Source organism: Tursiops truncatus, chromosome 1 (genome assembly GCF_011762595.2).
Source record: "Tursiops truncatus isolate mTurTru1 chromosome 1, mTurTru1.mat.Y, whole genome shotgun sequence".
Lineage (NCBI taxonomy): Eukaryota > Metazoa > Chordata > Mammalia > Artiodactyla > Delphinidae > Tursiops > Tursiops truncatus.
Window position 1 is genome coordinate 116,622,292 of NC_047034.1, and position 22,092 is coordinate 116,644,383.

The following is a 22,092-nucleotide window of genomic DNA, read 5'->3' on the forward strand; positions in this document are numbered from 1 at the left end:
TGTATCTCTAATGAAGCAGGACAACAGGAACTGAGTCTTTAATCAGATATTTAGAGGGTTTTTCAAGCCCGGACCTCATATCAAACAGAGAGGGGTGTTAGGGAGTAAGTGTACAGTCACTAACGGTTAAGAAAATTGTGTAGAATTTTCTTAATTTCTAAAACAAGCTTTGGAAAAACCCATAACTTGTGCTTTTCTGGCTCCTTAGTTTTGTTTTGAAATCTTCCCTGCCGCCGCCTCCTTCATGAAAAAATATTTCTAAACAACATGGGGATAGATTTTCTAATTTATTGTTAACAAAAGAAAAAAGAGACCCCTCAAACCAAATTTTAGCTACTATACAAATACTATAGATGCTATCCTATAGGTATAGTCTACAGACACTATCGGTTTAGATGTAACAAAAATTATGGATTCAAATATTTTACCATTCTCTAAAATTTACAAAATTTTAAATATTAAAAATGTGGTTACATTTATAAATCCCCTATTTCCCAAGTTGTTCAGTGGTTTTTAAATATTTATTTATTTGGCTGTGCTGGGTCTTAGTTGCAGCACGTGGGATCTTCATTGCTGCGTGCGGGGTCTTTAGTTGCAGCATGTGAGATCTAGTTCCTTGACCAGGGATTGAACCGGGGCCCCCTGCACTGGGTGTGTGGAGTCTTAGCCACTGGACCACCAGGGAAGTCCCTCAGTGCTTTTTAGAAATACACTTTTGTCTCTTTGTTTTTTTAAAATAGGCTTACTGAGTTATAACTGATATACAATAAACTGCATATATTTAAAGTGTACAAAACGGTAAGCTTTGACATCTGTATACACCTGTGAAACCATCATAAAAATCAAAATAGTGAACATCTCCATCACCTCCCCCCAAAGTTCCCTGGTGCCCCTTGGGAATCCCTTCCTCCTGCCCCACCCCCCCATCAGGTAATCATTGATATGTTTTCTGTGACTAGAGATTACTTTGCATCTTCTAGAATTTCATGTAAAAGGAATTGTACAACATGAAATATTTTTGTCTGGATTCTTTCACTCTCCACAATTATTTTGAGATTTATCAAGTTTATTCCTTTTCATTGCTGAGTAGTATTCCATTGTATGGATATACTATTAATTCCATCCTGGGTATGTTTCATCTTGGACATTGTAGTTTTTATCCATAGATGTTTGATTTGAGTCTTTAAAAATATCTATGTCTCTATTTAAGGTTTTAAACACATGAACTACAATTATAACTTCTAATATCCTTCTCTACTGATTCCTACAACTGAGTTGGTTTTCACTGATTTCCCCCATTATTATGGGGCATATTTTCCTGTTTCTTTGCATGCCTGGTAGTTTTTTACTGGATGCCGGGCATTGACAATTTGACCATGTTGGATGATAGGTGTTTTTGTATTTCTATATTCTTGAGCTTCATTCTGGAATGCAGTTTAGTTACTTGGAAACAACTTGATCCTTTCAGATCTTGTGTTTAAGATTTGTTGGACTGGACCAGAGCAGTGTTTAGTTTAGGGTTAATTATTCCGCCCTGTTGCGGCAAGACACTTTGAAGTACTCTACACGTTTCCTTGTGAATTAAGGGATTTTCCAGTCTGGCTGTGGAAACAGGCACTCTTCTCAGGCTGGTGTGAGCCCCAGCTACTGTTTCTGCTGATCCTTTTGGGTGGTTTTTCCCTCAGCCTTGGGCAGTTTGCTCATATGCATGCCCTGATTAGTACTCTGCTGGATGCTGGAGGGGAACCCTCTGCAGGTCTCCGGAGTTCTCTCTCTGTGCATCTCTGGTATTCTGTCCTCTGCAGTCCAGCCACCTTGGGTCTCTTGCACTCTCAGCTCCATTTCCTCAACTCTTGGAGTCTACCCATCTCCACAAGGCTTCCTTCTCCCTGCACTGTAGCTGGAAAGTCTCCAGTAATAAGCTGGGGACAATCACAGGGCCCATCATATTTGTTTCCTTTCTCTCAGGGAATCACCTCATTGTCTGATGTCCAGTGTCTTAAAATTGTTTTTTTTAAATATATATTTTCTGTTTATTTATTTTTGTTTGTTTCATGGGAGGGAAAATACAGTCTCTTTTATTTCATCTTGGGTTTGTTTTTTTTTTTTTTCGGTACGCAGGCCTCTTACTGTTGTGGCCTCTCCCGTTGTGGAGCACAGGCTCTAGACGCGCAGGCTCAGCGGCCATGGCTCACGGGCCCAGCCACTCCACGGCATGTGGGATCCTCCCAGACCGGGGCATGAACTCGCGTCTCCTGCATCGGCAGGGCGGACTCTCAACCACTGTGTCACCAGGGAAGCCCCCATCTTGGTTTTTAGCCTTAACTATTATCTTGAAGATATTTGAAAAGATTTAAGTGATTTATTCCTTTATATTTTCCTACTGAAGTGCTTCATTATTTTTAGTGAGAGGAATTTAGAAGCCCAAATTAGAAAGTTATTACCTAATCTCCCCTTACACAGTTAAAGCTCATCATATGGTGCTTTAAAGTATTTTCACTATGTCACATCAGCCCACGGGAAAGGTGAGGCAGATTGTTTTGTTTCTATTTTACAGGTGAGGAAATACCTACTCAGATATTATGACTTTCTCAAGTCAAACAGCTGACAAGCAGGAGAAGTAGGACTTGCACTTAGGATGACTGACACTTTCCATCCTATCAGGCTACATGTGATCATCATAGTCAGACAAATATAGCCCTGCTGCTCAAATGAGTGTTAACAGCCCTTCTGTCTAAACGCAAGGGCGAGAAAAGCAGATGGTGGTTAGAGCAGATACGAGGGGACCACCAAGGCAAGATTAGTGCCACCTTAATGCACTGCTTCCCACACCCATAGACCATGGCTGGTTTTTTTCTTTCAAAATGTCTGTCAGCTATCATCAGTAACGGGTAAGTTCTACTAAGAGGGTGTTTGTTTTTATTTTTTTCTTGGGCTTTTGAAAGATGGGTGGCAGCATATAATTTTATAAATAAAAAAGCATAAGCTTATGTTTTAGCCGTAGTTCCCCAGAAAACAGAACCTAAGGCAAAACTTATAGGTTAACACTTTATTGGGGGAGCGCATATGCATGTAATCCCAGGGCAGTAAGTTTGAAAGAAAAAGGGAAGTGAGACAGAGAAGGAAGCAAAGCAAATGTAAGGTGGCATGTTACTGATCTTGTCCCCAGCTTCACAAAGTCACAGCTGGTCTCCAGAAAGGCTAAACGGAACCAGTACATCTCAGAACAGTCTGAGGAGGGAGGTAGGGAGAGGCATTTATATGCTGTCTTTTCAGTTTCCTGCTTCTACTGGTCCAAGTTTTCCTTATGAAGAGTTAAGTCCCCCCACCTCTTGGTTGTGTTTCCTACACCCCGGGGCAGCCCCTGGGAAGCCAGATCCCATGCCCCAGGGAGTGGCAAAAAATCTGGATCTAGAAGTGCTGGAAGGTGCCCAACCCCCTGCAGGTATGGTCTGGTTGAGCCTGGGAGCCATCTCTGCACAGGCTCCCACCAGGCTGGGGACGATGAAGCCCAGCCTTCATCCTTAAGAGGCTGGCTGGGTCCGTCAGCCACGCCGGAAGGCAGGGCATCGGTGGACAGCTCTCCATTCAACAAGTGACCGAGGCCCAGGGCACATGGGCCAAGTGAGTCAGGGGAAGCTTGTAAACTGGTTTAGGCAGCTTAAAACTCAAACAGAGCTTGATTTGAATTTCTGCTTTCCCTGTAGCAGCAGTCTGATCTTGAACAACTTATTTCCCTGTTCTTAGCATATATACAATGCGATTATTATTATTATTATTATTTTGCGGTACGCGGGCCTCTCACTGCTGTGGCCTCTCCCGTTGTGGAGCACAGGCTCCGGACACGCAAGCCATGGCTCACAGGCCCCGCCACTCCGCGGCTTGTGGGATCTTCCCGGACTGGGGCACGAACCTGTGTCCCCTGCATCGGCAGGCGGACTCTCAACCACTGCGCCACCAGGGAAGCCCCATACAATGTGATTATTGTGAGGACTAAAGAGATGGTGTATTCAATACCCCAATACAGAGCCTGGCATAACTGCAGTCCTTCTTTTTCCTCCTTAAGGCTGAGGGAGTATGTTCTATAGACCTTTGATTGCTTCTGTACTTTGAACAAGGCATGTGTATGCTACACACACACACACACACACACACATGCATACACTTATTTTTTTTTAAGCTTGGGGATTGTGTAATAAGGAATACAACTGACTTTGAGATTTTCTAAGAGATATTCTATCCTCCAACTGATTTGAACAAGGATATGTTTAGCTCTGGCAGACTAAAGTACTTAATTGTCCAATCCAAAAGGCAAAATGCAAAGAGTAAAACATCATTCATGAAAGTATTCAACAAATATTTGCTGAGTATCTACTATGTCCTAGGTAGATTCTTCAACTGACCACTCTTAAGTGATTGGACTACGAACAAGGAGCCCCAAGGAAGGAAGATGACACCCACACAGCCAACTCAACTCTGGGATTATAGAGATGTTGTTGAAGTTCACTGACTCTTGCATCAGGACCACAGAATTTAACCTCGTCTTTCTTATTTTCTGTAACATCCCACTTTGACAGCTCCAGGACTAGCATGGGACTCTTGTCTCTAGTCGTTTGGCAAATTATGTGGCATCCGGACCTTGGAGAGCATTCTGATTGGGTACTATCAGGACAACTGCCACTTAACGGACAAAGACCTTTACAAATTGGTAACATTCAGTGTTGGAGAGGTTGTGTGTATGGTGAGTGGAGAAGTGGCTTTTCGATCATCAGACTTTTTACTTACTATCTGTTTTTGCACAAACCATACACATCCGTGGTTCTCAACCAGGAATAATTGTGTCCACCCCTCCCACCCCTGCCCCAATATTTGGCAATCCTGGTAGATATTTTTGGTTGTCACAACTGGAAGTGGGGAGGCTATTGTCTAGGGACGCTGCTAACTACCTTACAGTACACAGGATAGCCCTCTCACGACGGAGAATTATCCAGTCTAAAATATCAATAGTGCTGAAATTGAGAGACCCTCATCTACACCAAAGCATTCTCAGTTTTTGGGTTTCTAAATAGTGTTTTGAAACTCAAGTAGCAATGATCTCCTTTCTTTCCTTTCTCCCTCCCTCCCTCCCTCCCTTCCTTCCTTCCTTCCTTCTCTCTCTTTCTCTCTCTCTCTCTCTCTCTCTCTGATTTTGACCTGCAAGAACCCGTGCTGTAAATTTCAAAATACAGAGGATAGTAGAAGTGATAATACTGCAGGGGTAGCGTAGGTATAGGGTGATGAAGGTTCTAGAAATAACAGTTTCTATAGATCTCGTGGGTCAGAAACAAGCTTTGGGGGCAGATGTAACTGTATGCCACTAGGCCAGATGATGCCCGAGGTTGTTCCCAGCTCTGAAATTCTGTGATTAGGTGGGCCCTTTATCTTTTTGGTGATTGTTATTTAACATCTAGCAATCTTAACAAACCTCTTTTCTTATTCTGAGGGAAAGAACTCGCAGAGGACACGGTCTGCATGATTGTTTTATGTCATTTAATGTAAGAGGGCTGGGGAGGTCAATTGGAAATTTCAAAATGAGATGCTTACCAAATTCCCCAGTTCACTCACAACATGTTTTAAGTTGAATAACAAATGTTGTAACAGCTTTCAAAATCATACAAAATATATCTAGATTAGGAAAGGAAATTATAGTAGATTGAGCAGAATTAGGCACCATCTGAGGAGAAAGCAACAATGACGGTTTGCAATTTTTTCTTTTTTTTTTTTTGCAGTTATGGGGGCCTCTCACTGCTGTGGCCTCTCCCGTTGCGGAGCACAGGCTCTGGACGCACAGGCCCAGCTGCCATGGCCCACGGGCCCAGCCTCTCCGCGGCATGTGGGATCCTCCCGGACTGGGGCACGAACCCACGTCCCCTGCATTTGCAGGCGGACTCTCAACCACTGCGCCACCAGGGAAGCACAACAGTTTGCAATTTTAATGGCAGAAATGAGCCCTTGTTTGTTTTCTTTTGGCTCTGATTTTCAGACTGCAAGAGGCTGCCCAGATCTTCTCCACAGAGACAAGGCATTCTGTATTCTTAGCTCTGCTAGCTGGGAATGTTAGGTGTATAAAATATCCTAAAAGGACTCGAAAGGGAGGATAACAGTTCAGTCTTTCTAGATTCCACTTTCATTAAACTTAGCTCTGTCTCCTGTATTTTCTCTGCTTCAACATTTGAAAAGGAAATAAATTGGCTCTGTTATTAGTATTGTCTCAGTTTTATATATCCCATAAGTATCCTTCTCTGAGCATCATACCAGCTTCTTCAACATTTTACTTCTCCCTGGTTTCCTGCAAGGGATTTCAATTAAGTATGCTCTCTACCAGATGGTTTTCATCATTTGCTACTGGAGACCCTTCAACATGCAAAACACTGGCCCTTCAAATCTTTTCTTTTATATGTCTTGAGACTTCCTTCTAAAGAACTGATTGGTTGGTGTCCTCTTTACAGTACTTTGTTTTCCTCCAACAAAAATTGGAGTTTGTACTAAAATAGTGATCATTAAAAAACTTGTGGTCCCGGGAGTGAAATCTGTAGTTATGAGCGATGGAGTAATCACAGTTTATATTATTCTGCAGAACTGTCTTTCTAAAGCTTCATAATTAAACACAAAATTTGAAGAGAAGCATCGAAGTAGATTTGGTTGGGGGTGGGGTGGGTAGGGACAACATTCTGTCTGGGAAAGCCAAATCATGTAGGTGGTGGAACCAGGATCTGAATCCAGATCTGTCTACATCGAACGGCCAAGGCTGTTAGGATCAGGTCTCAGCTCCATGGGGCAGCCACAGATCTTAGCTGGGCTCTTGCAGAACAAACCAGAATTAAAGCCCTAAAGGAGAACTCTCAGGACAGACTGAAGCCAAGCAAAGCCAGGTCCAGATGCAATATACTCAAATATTCTTGATCTTGTTTTCCATTTTGAGATAGTAGGTGATTTTATTTCTCTGTATAATATGTGTACCCTGCCAGATGGATGTGTCTGTTGGCAGAAGAACCTCTCTGCAGGCTGGCCAGGAGCATCAGAAGAAGCAAGGACAGGCAAAGCTGACCGCAAGAGGCAGAAGATGTCCCAACTCCAAACAGAGCTCTCTCGCGCGGTATTTAGCTTAAAGTTATCAATTTCACAGGGAAGCTGGCTACTGCTCCTCCATCCTGTTTGTCTACTGTTGACTCTAGTTGTACCTTCCCCAGTAGACTTCTACAACTTAAACAACCCTGTCCTTTAGTTTGTTAAGAGGACTGAAGTCATCTAGCATGGATTCTGTTTTTCTCCTCTCATTACCACTCAATCCTTCCTCAGTAATCAAAGAAAGAGTAGGCCTGCCCTCCTTCTAAGAGCCTCTCTGGGGTTGGAGAGTAGATTTCTGGTCTGGGTCCATTTTCAGTCTAGCACTTCCTGTGGAAGCTGCTCTGGTTTTGCCCCAGGGGTTCCGTATCCCCCCAGCACCTGAGGCACAGCCTTGGCTCAGCTGCTCCTCCTTACATCCCAGCCAGGGCTTCAGCCCTGCCCCTGACTGGGCGGCAACATTCCAGACTCCTTTCCCAGAGCTCCTTACTCTGGGTTGTCTCATTAGGGGATGGTGGATCCAAAGCCAGACCGCCTGCAATAAGAGGGGAGAGACTAGGTCTCAGGACTTGCAGACGGTCGCTGGGAAGAGTCAAAGCGTAAAGAATCCAAGTTGGTGGTGGAAACTGGGTCTGGAACAATTTTTGAGCTGAATGGTATGTGGCTACAGTAGTTGATTTTTAATACTTTGCAGGCTAAAGTAGAGCCCTAGCGCAGACAGCCTCAAACTGAGCAATGTCCAGATAATGAACCGATATCAAGTGCTCAATATTCTGCTCATGGATCTGTTGGCACTAGGAGAGGACAATTTTCAGGTTAAGTTGCTCCATGTGGCATCTTAAAAAAACGCCAAACTCCAGAAACAAGAGAGTAGAATGGTGGTTGCCAGGGCCTAAGGGGTGGAGGAAATGGGGAGATGTCAGTCAAAGGGTACACATTTCCATTATAAGATGAATAAATTCTGTGGATCCAATATTCAACATGGTGACTATAGTTAACAATACTGTATCATATACTAGAAAGTTGCTAAGAGAGTAGATCTTAAATGTTCTCACCACACACACACATACATAAACATACACACACACACACACACTGTAATCATGTGAGGTGATGGGTGTGTTAACAACCTTATCATGGGAATCATTTCACAACATATATGTGTATCAAATCATCTCATTGTATATCTGAAACTTATACAATGTAATGTGTCAATTATATCTCAAGCTGGAAAAAAAAGTGAAGTAAAATTAAGTTGCCACAGAAAGCATATATATAAAGGGCATAGATATCCTTTTTATTCTTTTTGGCCTTGCCTTGAGGCTTGTGGCCTCAGTTCCCTGACCGGGGATTGAACCCGGGCTCTTGTCAGTGAAACCACAGAAACCTAACCACTAGGCCAGGGAACTCATTTTGTTTTTGGCCGTACCGCGTGGCTTGCAGAATCTTAGTTCCCCAACCAGAGATCGAAACTGTAATTAGTCTAATGGAGGTGTAGCTGAAAATAAAACCCTATTTTAGTACACGTGAACGGATTTAATATATTTTTAAGATGATACTACTAAATGATGCGTTGTTTCTCACTCGGAAGTTAATTAAAGAAATAGATCTGCAGCCCAGCAAATAGGTTGATACAGTGGATTTTGTCAGGTAAGAAAAGTTTTAGAATATGTCTTAGGGTCAGGATGGATCGACAAGATGCAATTCAACTCAGTAAAGATTTATCAAGCAACTACTTTATCCTAGGTATGCGCTGGGTACTGAAAATACATGAAAAGAGGATTAAATCATGTAAGCTTTTCTGTAATTATTAAGGCGCAGACAAGGATTAAAATACTTTGAAAAGATTTGATAAAGAAAGGTTACAGGAAGAAAATGGAGGAAAATAGGCAAGATATACTCACTGTAGACAAGAATCACATCACGTGGTTCCTATATTTTCTCTACTTCACCTAGCAGGGTGCTGAGCCCAGCAGTTAGACAACAAATACTTGTCAGACTCAGTTAACCAGAAAATTCAATTAATTAAAATACCCTTTCCCTTCCTATTTTCTCTTTTTTCCCTCTCGTCCCAGCATTCCAGCAATTTGAGACTTTATAAAACTACAAGGTGGTGGCATAAAGATTTAAACCTCTGCCAAGAAATCGTGCAAACTCAAACTAGTTAAGAGCCTCAGAAGTCAAATTTCAGCCTCCTGTGACATTTGGTACCTTTCATAATTACAGGCTCCATTCTCTCTAGTGCTCAAGTGTCTCCTCTGTAGAGCCCTAAGTGGTACCCTGGAAGCCTGAAAAAACCACCTGCTGCCAAAGCGCCAGATGTGTGACTAGGGACTAATTTAGGCCTTGGGAAGATCAGCCTCCTTCTTTCTTTTACCAATTTTTTCCTTTCCTTTTTTTTCCCCCAGTTGAGATGCTTCATTCTTTTATTTTTAAAAATATCTCACCAGCGGTGTGGACTTTAACAACCCTAGCCAAATGTGGCCAGTTCATAATTACATGGGAGATTTAGTGGAGATCAAGTGGAATCAAAGAGATCAGCTCAGAAAACGAAAAGCAAAGGGAAATGTATCTTGCAATGTCAACACGGGACCTTAGGATGAAACATGTTGCTTACAAGCAGAAAAAGACTTAGGATTTTAAATCAAATTCCTTTTTAGTTAGTACACACTTTCTATGTTACCAGTACTGAGAGGTTGTCTCTCTATACAAATTTCTTTAGGATGGCAAAATTTCTTTAACACTGATGAAAACAGATTTTATTTGAGTAGCCAGCAATTGTTCTGGATAATAAAATAGCTCTTAGAAGAATCATGCTAATGTTTCCCCTTGTTGGATACATGGACAAGAAGTATTATAAGTATGACTTTGGGGAAATAATTTAATTTAATTCAGTCAAATATGGCAGTGCCTTTGCCCTCATGGAGTTTAAGGTCTATGTTGAGAAACTGATAAGTAAATCATTAATAACAGTTCCGTGCAAGAAGGGCCTTGATGGGGTGTACATGGGGTGTCCTGGGGGTTGGGACTGTGCAGGTGGGCAGTGTGGGGTTAGGGGAGGGTCAGAGAAGGTTTCCTGGAGAAGCTGATCTGTGAGTCAAAGTCTGCACAAGTGAGACTAAGTGAAGTGAAGAAAGGAAAGGAAGGGCATTTCTTTCAGTGACAAGGAATAAAGGTATGAAAGCCACAGTTTCTTTGAAGAAAATGAAGGTGACTTTGCCTTAAAATTTTGGGATTCACCTTCTGAGAAGGGATTCGGTGGTGATGCACCTTCTTGCTTCCTGAAGTTATTTGATGGTTTTCTTGGGGTTTTTGATCTGGTAGCTGCTTCCTCTACCAGAAATCCCTGGGCATGTGCATGTACTAACTGTGTGCTGGGCTGTGTCCACAGGAAGGTGACAGATGAGTTCACGGGCATAACAATAGTTACCATTTATTAAGCACTTTCTATCTGCCAGGGAATAGGTGAAGCACTTTGTAAACATCTCAATAACACCCAGAACAACACGAGGTGTCACTCTCCCAAGGAAATAGTTAGCTCAGAAAGGTAATACTTATTTAAGGTCAAACTGGTGAAGAACAGGGTTTGGGTATGAGCTCAGGTGTGTCTTACTTCTGTCTTACCATACTACACGTGTACTCGTAAGAACTAAGCTACTAAAAAAAAAAAAAAAAAAGAACTAAGCTACTTTGCTCTGTGAAGAATAAATCCTATGCAGTTAGTTATCCCACATTCATTTCTTTTTTTTTTTTAATTGGAGTGTAGTTGCTTTACAATGTTGTGTTAGTTTCTGCTGTGCAACGAAGTGAACCAGCTGTATGTATACGTATATCCCCTCCCCTCCCTCTGGGACCTCCCTCCCACCCACCCCCCATCCCACCCATCTAGGTCACCACAGAGCACTGAGCTGAGCTCCCTGCGCTATACAGCAGGTTCCCACTAGCTATCAATTTTATACATGGTAGTGTGTATACGTCTTTTTCCCCTGTATTTTTAGTTTTAAGGTCATTTCCAATTTCAGAGCCATTTAAACAACCATCCTCACTTTTTCCTCTATGCACTAACCCCAGGTTTAGTACTTTGTGAAAATGTGGTTAGTACCAAGTTCCCAAAAAATCAATCTGGTCTTTGTTTCAGAGTAATTAACTTATTAACAAGATGGCTATGGCTTGATGGTAAAAAGTAATTTAAGAAAAAGAATGGATGATTATTTAACAATTTAATAGCCATTGGGCCCTTTGGATAATTCAGCTATTTTGTTCCAAGTTTTAGGAAAAATATAAATGAAGCAAGCAAGAAAAATAAAATTATGAGAATGGAAATCAGATTTATAATAATAGAATTTATATTTAGGTCCATGGACAGAGGAGAGGAATTAATGTGCAAATGGATAAAAAAGCCCTATAAATTCGTCTGATGCTGACTTTATGTGGTTTTAGCTGACTCCACTAAAAGGATGGTTACTCTTCACATTCCTCTGCTAAAGTCATTAGACCTTTGACTAGAAGCAACATGTAGAAAAAGAGATTACTTGTCATCCATAAGCAATATCTATATTTTATTTATTGAATTGTGAAGTGGGTCATCTAGAAATTCCATTGGCCACATATCACTCAACCAATCTTGCACTCAGCAAATTCAAATCATGTGTAGCCCTGGGTTGATTCTGCTGGGTAAGTATGGTATTGATAGATCTATCAGGCAGTAGCTGAGGTGGGTGGCTAGAGAGGATGAAGATGAGTGAAAAAGGGGATACAGATGCAGAATATGCCTCTATCTCATCCCATGGAAACTTGTACATGCGTGTCCTGCTTCACCTTCTCCATCACTTTTGTTTGTTTGAGGCTAATTTTTGTTTAATTATTCCTCTTTTTCATTTTCAGATACACTTGAGACCCTAGAAGAAATACTGTCTAGCCTCCCATAGATATCAGCAATGAGAGATTCTGTTCTAAGAAGGTGTGACTTCCTTCAAAGATGAAATGAGCATAGCCTCTGAAAAGTGATTAGCCTCTCTCTGTGCTGTCTCCAGCCAAGTCTGCTTCTCTTTATGATTTATCTCTGCCATCGTGGACATGGTGAACTTCCTCCTAAAGGGGCTGGGAAGTGGTAAGCTTACCTAAGGTATAAAAGGTGCATAGTATTTGCAAAGCAACAGACTTCTCCAAAATTTTATAGACAGCATTCCACATGGTACACATGGGAGACCAAAAGCCAATGAGAATCTGTTAAGAGCCTCAGGACAAAAAGCTGAGCCTGAGGAAACCAAAAGTAATGTCAATTTCAAATGCAACCTTCAGGCTCGTAGAATAAGGCAGCTTTGATTACACAAAAGCAAAGGCAAATATATCAGCTTTTACAAAATGATGAAGTGACTTTGTAGGATATTCAGGAAATTTATCACATCCTGCAAGACCTCTTGCAAGCTATTGGAAGGTTCTCATAGATAGTTTTCATTTACTCAATAAATATTTGAGTACCTAACATGTGCTGTGGGTATGGTATGCAAAGATGTTTTACTCCAGTATCACATAGTAGAATAAAGAAGACTGCGTTTTCACCTGTTATGAATGTCCTCTCCATTAAAGGTAAGTGAGAAAATGACACTATTGAGTGTGTGGAAACTTTTATTAATTTATTCATTAAAAACACATCTTGTGCACCTACTATATGCCATGCATTGGAGGTTCAGTGCTCGGTAAAATAATACTCTTGCCCTTGAAGAATTCATAGTCCAGTGAGGGGACATTCACTTGAACCCAAACATTAGTATAGAATAAAGGCAGTCACAGAGCTTTAGAGAAATGTACATGGGAGATCAGAGGAGAAAGGAGGATTAATTGGTCTCAGAGAGGAAAGGGGGATTAAGAAGGATGTGTGGATAGATGGGATTTGAGGATTAGAAAAAGTGTCAGAGGAGATGAAGCCATTTGAGTCCCAAATATTTAGGACCCATAAATATTCTTGTCTGGGTTTGTGGCTGCCCCAGATCTAATAAAGATATTCTTCTTTATCTGACAACAATTTAGGAATCAGAAAACATGCAGCCAGATCTACTCAATTCTTTATCTGGTTGGAGAATTAGGTTTCTCAATAATGTCAATAATAATTCATTGTTTTGCTTTGACCACAGGTAACCCTCAAGGGAAATGATGAGGTGTAGAGAAAGACTCTTAAGCTAGATGACCTGGATTCAAATCCTAGTCCTACCATTACTAGTTGTGTGACTGTGATTCTCTAAGCCTCTTTCCTCATCCAAAGAAAGGTGATAGCCATAGTGCCTACATCACAGGGTTGTGGACTGCTAAAAGGGTTAAGTAAGATAATCCATTATTACTGTAGAGCTTGGCACATAGTAAATCTCAAAAAACGTTACCTATTACTATACTAGGGAGTAGCAAATGGTTGTCTATGTAGAATCACATTTCCTGGAAGCGCTTAAAATGGGATAAATTCTTTTAAGTCCAAAATGATTTACATCTCTTTCTGACAACTTCTTAGATCTCATCATTGCTTCTGCTTTTTAAAAATCTCCCTGGTTGTAAATCAACGATGCACCTATAAAAATTTTTAAAAATCAGTAAAAGTCTCCCTGGCTTACATTTATTTTATAAATATCATTATAACATTGCTAAAGGAAATAAAAGCCACAATAGCAACAAATCACCCCAATCTGTGCCTCACTTTCACTTTTCCACAATCTTTTTTTGGACCAAACGTTCTGTAAGTGAATAAATGAATAAATAAATGAATTGTGATCTCAACAGTTCTGTCTCAAAAAGAAGTATAAGGTATCATAAAAATCATGCCCTAAGAACTAGGCTACATTTCTGTGTTTACCCCAAAAGCTGGGAATAACTGTAATATAAAATGATTTCCTGAATTTTAAAATATTTAAAAAGAAGTCCCATCACTATTTCCTGGTAGGAAAGGCAAAAATGGAAGATTGAGGGCAAAGTGATAGATTTGGAATGAGAAACTACAGCAATGACGTTAATACTAGCACCAAAACAGGTTTTCACGGAGTATAAAAAACAGTCCTTTGGCCACTAAAAGGCCATTTCCTTTTGGCATAAAATCATGACCTACTTAGCGGTCTTGTCAGGAGAGAGAGAATCATGATTATGAATGTGCAGATTCAGGTTCTGCGTTTCCCTGGTCGCAATGAACCCAGCTGGACGACAACCGAGGGGGTTAAACATAATCCCCTGAGCACACACTGAAGAGAAGGCAATACGAGTTCTCTATTTAAAATTCAGATACATTTTTTTTTTTTTTTTTTTTTTTTGCGGTACGCGTGCCTCTCACTGTTGTGGCCTCTCCCGTTGTGGAGCACAGGCTCCGGACGCGCAGGCTCAGCGGCCATGGCTCACGGGTCCAGCCGCTCTGCGGCATGTGCGATCTTCCCGCACCGGGGCACGAACCCGTGTCCCCTGCATCGGCAGGATGACTCTCAACCACTGCGCCACCAGGGAAGCCCCAGATACATAATTTTTAAAGATTTGTAAGTAGCCAGATACTTGTCTCACTTTAAGATAATATTAGTATTCATTTAAAATGTGTTATTTTAAGTTTTTCAACATGTCAGGTGAATTACAGAGGGATGTGGCTTAAACTTTAAGTGGCTTAGCTTATAAACGGCACAGAGCAAACTAGTAATTACCCTGAAGAAGAGCAAAGCCACTCATTAGAACGGCCCCAAATGTGTTTGAGGATTTCCTCCATAAGATTCATGAGAGTTTAAGTCTGGAAACTTGCTCCTTGGAGGAATACTGAAAAATAATTAACATCCATTTTAATCTCATGCCGTCTAATAGTATTTATGGTATATTTTTAACTGCAGCCAGGCCTAAACATAAACAACCAATTTAGAAAGTATAATTATATATGTGCTTATTCAGTGGTTAATCTATCACATAGCAGAGACAAAAAGACTGGGAATCTTCTAGATATTTCAACCACTCTGCATGTTCCAAGGATTCTAGAATTTCTTATTTTATTCAAGCACCACCTTGGAGTTGATATGCCTGGCCTTTTAGAAGGAGGGAGGTGTAGCTGGTAGTTCCATCTTTTACAAGGAAAACGAAGCCACTCTGTGAAGCTATAAATGACCCGGGGTCAGTGGTTTTCAACATTGGTTTTACTCTATTCCACCTTCCTCATTTCTGAGCATTTGGTACAATGAAGAGGTTAAGAGTGTGAGCTCTGATATCACACCAGCTATGTGACTCTGGAAAACACATCATCTCAGTTTCTGCAGGTATAAAAGGCGGGTAATAACAGTTCCTACCTCACAAAAATCATCCATGCATAGTGTCTGCACATGGCAAATGTTTTATAAATGCTAGTTATTGTTATTATCTATTTTTTATTATCTGGTTTTCGGTGTCTTTCCTGTAGCATCTATCCATTTATTTACCCACCCATTAGCTATTAACTGAGCACCTGCTATGGACAGACACTGGGCCACATCAATAGCCTGAGGATGTTTTTATTTGAAGAAGGTCCTGAGAGAGACAAATATATATACCAGGTTGGTAAACCCTTCCCCAGCTGCTGAGAGTATTGGCTGCGAACAGGTCACCCCCAGACCCTCTCCTGGAGGACTGCTCTTGGCTGACGGGTGCTGCCTGGAAGCAGCCCCCTATCCCCTGGGCCATCTCTGTGCAATCCTCTGTACGGAGCTGCTGGTGAGATCAGGCTGAGTCTGGACTGCTCCTGAAATTTTTAATTTGTATCTGCCTCCTTTCCCTGCCTTCTCCTGTTCCCCTCACTCAATGACAGGTGTATTCTGAGAGCAATCCCTCAACAGACCCTCTCAGAAGCTCTGCTGCTGCAGAATACAACCCAAGACAAAACATGCCCATGTACTATTCATATACAAATTTTGATAATGCAGCTTTCAAATAAATATACCAATAATGATTAACCATAAATTTCTAGAACTTCTTTAAAATACACAGATAAAAATAATCTATTGTTCTTCTAAAGCGATTGAACATGTACTTTTAAAGTATTCTTTAATTTAAGGCTTCACTCTGCCTTTTTTTAATCTTAGCTTTCTTAGAATTTCCTCACTTTTTTTTTTTTTTCCTCACTTTTAAACTAAGAAATCATGCTGTAAAATGGATATAAAGTAAATAGAACAAAAATCTTATTTATGAATTTTTAAAAAACATTTTGGGGTTTGTTTTTTATTTCTTACATTCTTTCAAAACTGGAATAAAGGGCTTCTTTTCTGGATGCGTTGGTGATTTTGATCATCTCTCTGGTTCAGTGTTTATTCCCATTGATATTTTTTCTTTTACTCTTTATGAGTGATCTGGGTTTGTCATTCTGTGTAGAAGTTGGTTGTTAGCTTCACAAATTCTGGGCTCTACGCGTTCACCTAAGTGTCCAGTGTTACAGTTTTACCAACTGTTTAATGACAGTGGTAATGAGCCACCCAAGACACATACAGCAGTCTGGCAAAATACAAGTTTCACAAAGTGAAACGTGCTCTGGTCAAAACTTTCACATCTCTGTTTTATAAACTACGACAGATAATGAGGTTATGAATAATTATAGATGAGTGCGTGGTCTAGGCATTTCATCCTATTGGAGATCACGTTATATCAAAGAAGTTTTTTGTGAAGCTAAGCATAACTGATTGTAACTGGGTATGATATTCAGACAGGAGCAGAATGCGCTTCTTAATATTCTGCAAGTGTCCTTTCAAACAGCTAACTATCTTTTATAACTGGTGATCCTTCCCCAAACCACAGAATCACAGGGTTATATCAGACCTCGAGTGTCCAGCTGAGGCTCAATTCTTACTCGAATTCACAAAGACCCATGTTTGAGGTCTGCCTGCCACATAAATCATCCTGTTTTAAAAAAGAAGTTTAGAGGAACTGTGGTTTCAAAATAATGACAATTGTTAAAATAGTAATAATTTGCAATTATTTTACCTCCCCAATTTCACATTAATCACTTTATCAATTTCTTTAAAAAGGTAAAATTGTATTCATTTCCTCTATCTTCCTCTTTTCTGTAGTCTTCTCCCTTCTCACTGTGTCCTCCAGTCACTTTTCTGTACTTTACTTACATAATTCAGCATTTCTGCTGCACCAGGCAATCTCTGTGCTCCAGATAATGCCACTTTTTCTCTTTTCTTCTTTCATATCAGTGAGGCCCAGAAATTCTTCTTGTGGTAGCCATAGATTCATCCAATTTCTTTCCCAGCATTTGGAACAAGAATTTGCAAATATCTTTCCCACATGTTTCAAAGGTGAACATTACCATTCCTTCCCCATCTCCGCCATTTTCTTCTCTCAGGAGGATGTGGTCTTGACTTTCACCAATACTGCATCACATCAAAATAATTCTACAGTGTCCCTCTGGACATCAGAAAATCATCCTTAGGCTATCTAGCTTAAATACATGGCAGGCCTCCAAATACAGTCCATTGCAACTTAGGCTTTGGTTTAGTCAAAGAAGTCAGTTACTGTAATCAATGCCATAAGCTTTACACATCCTTAATTATGCTATTCGGTTATCAGTGAGCCTTCTATTTTCCAGGCAGGATAGTTCTCTTTCCCCGAGCTAGATCCTTTTCCTTCCAGTCCTCCAGTTCATCTCTACTTTCTGCCACATTCTCTGATCTTCTGAATTTGCTTCCTTAATCTGTGGTCTGGGACTCAGCCTGTCTATTGAAACAGCAACTCTTCTGGTCACCCCATCAAAAACGTCTTGCTACTTGGCCATTCTCCTTTAGGCCAAGAGGAGAAAGCTCGAGGCTCGGATCAATCTTCTTCTTCTTTTTATTAAAATAGATCTCATCCTTCCCACACTTTGTTTTCAGTAGTGCATGAGTTCTCTTAAGTGTCAGGTGTTATGCAGCTGACAAGATTGAAAAATATTTCTCCCACATTTCATTCTAAATTATCACAGTTTCCCATACATGAGGAATGCTTACTGTGAAAAAAGAAAGGTAAGATGCAGAATATTCTACATGGATTTTGGGTTACTCTGAGACACTAAAGATTTGGCAGCAAAGGCTGTACCTGAATGCTGAGAACAGCTTACAGAGAAAGAGAGAGAGAGAGAGAGAGAGAGAGAGAGAGAGAGAGAGAGAGGGAGAGAGAATGAACAAGAGAGCAAATGATAGGGGTGGTGATCACCCAGAAGAGAATATACAGTTTAATTTTCTCCCTAAATGTAGCATATGACAGGGACAGGGCATCTCTGATTCACTTTTCCTCCCCTTTAATGACAACCACCTGCTAATCTAGCAGCTTGACTTATGCCATAAAATATAGACATCACCATGGAGATCTTTGAGGCTGGTCTGAAGAAGCAATGAATGCCCAACCCTTGTGATAGTCTCTGTGGGCAGAGTTATGGAAGATGAAAAACGTCATGGAGTGGAATAAGGGATTCAAACCTCGGGCTTGTTAAGGCCCCATTTATATATGCATATGACAATGGAACTTTTAAACAATGTGATTGTTAATGTGCCTTTAGGTCAGAATGGATGAAGAATCAGTGATGCTTGTTCTTGTTTAAAATGGCAGGATAATCAGAAAATAAGTAGCTTGGAAATCAGTGTTAGAAAAAGTATCCAGGTGGTGGTTTTAGCAGCCAATTTTAACCTAGAAATAATGGTTTATCTTGCTTTAAGCAAACATTTAATGGCGGAAAATCTAGTCTTAAGCAAAAGATAAATGAGGGGATTATTATTTACTTTTCAAGCGACTTGATTGTTCTCTAAAAGTGCAACTAGGCAGACACACCAGGTCCTGCTAATTCTCAGCAGAATGTAACTGATTTTGAACAAGATACAAGAGGCTCATTCTGGCTCCATTTTGCTAACAAACTTGCCTGTGATTTGGGATGTGTCTGGTTACATTTCTTTACCTATAAGTGGAGACATTCTGGGTGCAGTCAGTAGTTTCCAACTTGCGAGTCTCCCTGGGGTTTCAGAAAGCAGTGATAAGCATCCCTAAGTAACTTTTCTAGGTATTTTGTATTTCAGAATACCGTGGAGGTTGTACGTTTATTCACAAAAATTCTCAAAGAGCCAACTCACACCTTGAGTTTATTTGCTTGCCCTTGTTAACTTGGTAAAGTAACAGTAGTTAGCTTATGCTAGTCAAAGGCTCTGATTGGTTGTAATGACATTCTAGAAATTTCCAGTGACAGGATAAATTAATTTTATTTCTTTAAAATTTATTTTATTGAAGTATAGTTGATTTACAATGTTGTGTAATTTTTACACACATATTCTTTTTCATATTTTTTCCATTAGTTTATCACAGGATATTGAATATAGTGCCCTATGCTATAAAAATAATTTTCAAAATTCCTTGGAGGTGTAAATATTGTGAATCTCTAAGCTTTTCCATCTGTAATATTCTAATCTTTCCTTTCCATTGCCACAGCCATTGTTACAGTTAAAATCGCTCTCACCCCCTAACTGGAATATTGCAATAACTGCTTAATTCTTCTCTGACCTCTGGTCTGATCTCCTGATCGTAGCATCCCACATACCACCACCAGGCTGATCTTGCCTACGTCTTGCTCAAAAATGTTCAGGGACATGTTATTTCCTATGAAATAAAGTCCACACTTGGCATTGCCTCTCCAGATTGCTCCTTCAGAATTATTCCCATTACACCCCCCTTTTAAAATATGAATTTTGGGACTTCCCTGATGGTCCAGTGATTAAGAATTTGCTTTCCAATGCAGGGGACGCAGGTTCGATTGCTGGTCAGGGAACTAAGATCCCACATGCTGCGGGACTACTAAGCCTGTGAGCCACAACTATTGAGCCTGCGCACTCTGGTGCCCGTGTGCCACAGCTAGAGAGCTCGCGTGTTGCAACAAAGGACCTCGCATGCCTCAACAAAGATCCTGTGTGCTGCAACTAAGACCCAACACAGCCAAATAAATAAATAAAAATTAAAAAAATATACAAGTCTTACGTTGCTGCCAAGCTGGTTTACTACTGGTATGGGCTAATTGTGTCCCCCAAATGCAAATATTGGAGCCCTGACCTTCAATACCTTAGATTGTGACTGTTTGGGGAGATAGGGCCTTTAAAGAGGTAAGCAATAAAAATGGGGTCGTTAGGATGGGCTCTAATCCAATATCACTTATGTCCTTATAAGCAGAGGAGGTTTGGACACAGACAACACAGCCAGAGGGAAGACCATGTGAGAAAAAAGCAAGAAGGTGGCTATCTTCCACCTAGAGAGAGGTCTCAGAAGAAACCAAACCCACTGACACCCTGATCTTGGACTTCTGGCCTCCAGAATGTGGGAAAATAAATTTCTGTTGTGGAAGCCACCCGTTCTGTGGTATTTTGTTACGGCGGCCATAGCAAACTAATACACTATGGGTCTCACCATCACATCTGAGCTGCTTTTCTTTGCTCCCACTTGCCTCCTGTCATGCCCGTGGGAAAGGCCGCGGCACCCCTCCACTCACTGCCTGCTTCTTACCACTGCGCGACTCTGCCTCTCTTCTCCGTGAGCTGAAGGCCACGTCAGACCATCTCTTCTCTGAAGTCCTGAGGCTTTCCAGTCCATTACTTTTATTTAGTACTGGGAATATGCTGCCTTACAGTGTTGTCATTCTGAATAAAGCACAGACTCATGGAAGGAATGGACTGTCTTACAGATCCTATATTCCTTCACAGAGCCTAAAATAATTGATTGGGCTTTACTAAAAGGGCTCGGAGATAACGAATATTGATTGATTTATAAAAATTAATCTACACGTATTGCCAGGAACACAGCTATTCTATTAAGCAAGGTTATGACTATTCCAAATCTTTTTTTTTTTAATTTATTTATTTTTGTCTGCGTTGGGTCTTCGTTGCTGCGCGCGGGCTTTGTTTCTAGTTGCGGCGAGCCGGGGCTACTCTTCATTGTGGTGCGTGGGTGGTTTCTCTTGTCATGAAGCACGGGCTCTAGGCGTGCGGGCTTCAGTAGTTGTGGTGCGCAGGCTTCAGTAGTTGTGGCTCGCGGGCTCTAGAGCACAGGCTCAGTAGTTGAGGCGCACCGGCTTAGTTGCTCCATGGCAGGTGGAATCTTCGCAGACCAGGGCTCAAACCCGTGTCCCTTGCATTGGCAGGCAGGTTCGTTTTTAATTTTTAAAAATTAAAAAAAAAAAATTTATTTTTTAAATTTTATTTATTTTTTTATACAGCAGGTTCTTATCAGTTATCCATTTTATACATATTAGTGTATATATGTCAATCCCAATCTCCCAATTGGCAGGCAGGTTCTTAACCACTGCGCCACCAGGGAAGTCCCCAAATCATTTTTTAAACTTAAAAATAATTAAATCAAAACAGTACATCCACAGAGTTAAAAAGAAAAAGAATATGTTATTGTAAGGCTTAGTGAAAAAGAGCACTCTACTTTTTCTTGCAGGTAAAACACATTTTTACTTTAGATGTTTCTTCTGGAAGTTATTGCAATTATGAATAATATAGTTATACTGCTATTTCTTGATTTATCAGTTTTAGGATTTATCTCTTACACCTCTTTGCACCGCTTTATTGTTGTGATCTCTCGATAATATTAGATCACTTTTCCATTAAATAATTAATGCTTTCTTATGCATCTTGCTCCTGTCCTGTGGTGACACTATTTTCTCCTATTGCTCTGAAGATGTAACTAGAATATTATTAATGTTTTCTCTCATTTCCTGCATGTCTCCTTTTCTTCCAGATTCATCATTTTCTGTTGTTTATATTGCACCTGCTTTCATGCTGGAAACTCTCCTCAAAATTCTTTTTGGTCGGAGTATTTTTAAAAAAAATTTTATTGGAGTATAGTTGATTTACAATGTTGTGTTACTTTCTGCTGTACAGCAAAGTGAATCAGTTATACATATACATATATCCACTCTTTTAGATTCTTTTCCCATATAGGTCATTACAGAGTATTGGGTATAGTTCCTGTGCTATACAGTAGGTCCTTATTAGTTATCTATTT

At 40.6% G+C, this 22,092-nt stretch overlaps 1 protein-coding gene across 4 annotated transcripts in view; it reads right to left on the minus strand.

Moving 5' to 3' along the window:
• AK5 (adenylate kinase 5) overlaps positions 1-22,092 on the minus strand; it is a 237,057-nt gene that overhangs the window by 120,760 nt on the left and 94,205 nt on the right. The gene's annotated exons all lie outside the window — the stretch shown is intronic.